The 2254-nt window shown below is 51.4% G+C and overlaps 1 pseudogene across 1 annotated transcript; it reads left to right on the top strand.

The window, feature by feature from the left end:
- The first annotated feature begins 621 nt into the window (after positions 1-621).
- On the top strand, positions 622-1910 carry LOC306652244 (peptidyl-prolyl cis-trans isomerase FKBP8-like; annotated as a pseudogene). The gene has a single exon. The product of its transcript is annotated as a peptidyl-prolyl cis-trans isomerase FKBP8-like (transcript).
- Positions 1911-2254: the final 344 nt, after the last annotated feature.

The following is a 2254-nucleotide window of genomic DNA, read 5'->3' as shown; positions in this document are numbered from 1 at the left end:
TCCCCATTAATAGAAAGTTGCACCAATTTTCCTGTTTTAGCCAAGTGAACCCACTCTATCAATTATAAAAGTAACTGTTTCAACCTCATGAAGGTTTGATCATAAACAGACTCAAAAGGGTTAGCTGAGAAACTGAGTACTGTGGTTATGATACTTTTTAATATAACCAGCATTTGCTCATTAAATGTTTAAAGACAATGTAAAATGGAAATATCTTCTAAAAAATAAGTAATTGTAAATGATCCCAGCAGCAGAAAGTTTTACTTCTCATCAAATATAAATTGGGTATATTTATTTTGAAAGTCCTTGTTATCATGTTCATTTTCAAAACATTATTGTGAACAAAGAGTATCTTTCCTTTAAAAATAAAACATCAACAAACTTCCCTGAAAAGTGCCTTATCGACTATTAATGAAAGTAGTTTTAAAAATGCAGCAATTATATTTATAAAATATTCAAAACAAATCCTAGAGCAGAAATAAATCCAAATGAAAATGAAAACATTCCTACAAAAGAGTTTTCACCAAGAATAAATCTTTTTTTTTTTTTTCTTATGGGTACCTAGGTTTTCCAGTTAAGTAAATTATCCATCAAAGATTTACTGACTGGGGGGGGGCACAGGACCTCAGGCAGGGGTCCTGGAGCTGGAGGGCCAGTTCCCATCCCCCCAGCAGTATGGCATCCTGTGCTGAGCCCTTGGAGCCCACGGTCCCACCGCCTTCTGGTGTCCCACCTCTTGAAGATTTCAAGGTGCTGGATGGAGTTGAGGATGCAGAAGGTGAGGAAGAAGAGGAGGAAGAGGAGGATGATGACCTGAGTGAGCTGCCACCTCTCAGGGCATGTGACAGTCCCCTCTGGAGGAGGCTGAGCAGCCTGGGGCTCTGGCCCAAGAGTTCCTGGCAGCCATGGAGCCTGAGCCTGCTCCAGCCCTGGCTCCAGAAGAGTGGCTGGACATGCTGGCGAATGGGCTGTTGAGAAAGAAGACACTGGTCCCAGGCCCACCTGGCTCAAGCCTACCAGGCAAGGGGCAGGTGGTCACTGTGCAGTTGCAGATGTCGCTGGAAAATGGCGTGCAGGTACAGGAGGAGGAGAGGCTGGTGTTCACCTTGGGCAACTGCAAAGTCATCCAGGCCCTGGACCTCAGTGTCCCCCTCATGGACGTGGGTGAGATGGCCATGGTCACTGATGACTCCAAGTACTGCTACGGCCCCCAGGGCAGCAGATGCCCCTACATCCCCCCCACTTGTGGGTCAGTGCCTGGAGGTCACCCTGAAGACAGCAGTGGATGGGCCTGATCTGGAGATGCTGATGGGGCAGCAGTGGGTGGCCCTGACCAACCAGAAGCGGGAGTGTAGTAACACCCACTACCAGCAAGAGACTTCCTACTGGCCACCAACTCCTACGACCTTGCCATCAAGGCCATCACATCCAGCACCAAATTGGACATGACTTTCCAGGAGGAGGAGCAGTTCCTGCAGCTGAAGACGAAGTGTCTGAATGACCTGGCAGCCTTGCAGCTGAAGCTGGACCATTACCGTCCGGCCCTGCGCTCTTTCAGGCTGGTGCTGGAGCACCAGCCCGACAACATCAAGGTGCTCTTCCAGAAGGGCAAGGTGCTGGCTCAGCAAGGCGAATACAGTAAGGCTATGCCCATCCTGAGGGCATCCCTGAAGCTGGAACCTTCCAACAAGATGATCCACACGCAGCTGTCCAAGCTGGTGAAGAAACACACAACTCAACGCAGCATAGAGAAGGCCCTCTACCAGAAAATGCTGGGCAACCCCAGCCAGGTGCCAGCCAAGTGTACCCGCAAGAGTGCCTGGTCCATCCTTTGGAAGTGGCTGTTTGGGGCGACTGCTATTGCTCTGGGGGACATGACACTCTCTTTGATCATTGCTGCCAGGAACTGAGGGACCCGGCGGCCACCACCCCTCTGCACACCATGGACTCCACCCTGCACTCCTAACTCCCAGGCTTCCTGTCCACTGTCCTCTGTGGCCTGGTTCCCTCTGGATTGGGGGCAGCCAGGATCGGGGTCATGAAGCCCAGAAAGCAGGAGGGACTGAGGCCCCCCTAGGAGAAAAGTGGGGTGCAGCCCTGAGGAGGGGCCCTCATTCCTCCACCCAACTCTCACTCTTCCCCCACCACCCAGCAGGTCAGGGCTCATGCCTGGCCTCAGTATCTTCTCCTCAGTAGGCCTGGGGCAGCTCGGCCTGCTCCCCTGACCACCAGCCCTTCCAACCCTACCTGCTGC

This window comes from Sciurus vulgaris (genome assembly GCF_902686455.1).
Source record: "Sciurus vulgaris genome assembly, contig: HiC_scaffold_155_arrow_ctg1, whole genome shotgun sequence".
In the NCBI taxonomy this organism is placed as follows: Eukaryota; Metazoa; Chordata; class Mammalia; order Rodentia; family Sciuridae; genus Sciurus; species Sciurus vulgaris.
This window is presented reverse-complemented; position numbering and strand designations above follow the sequence as displayed.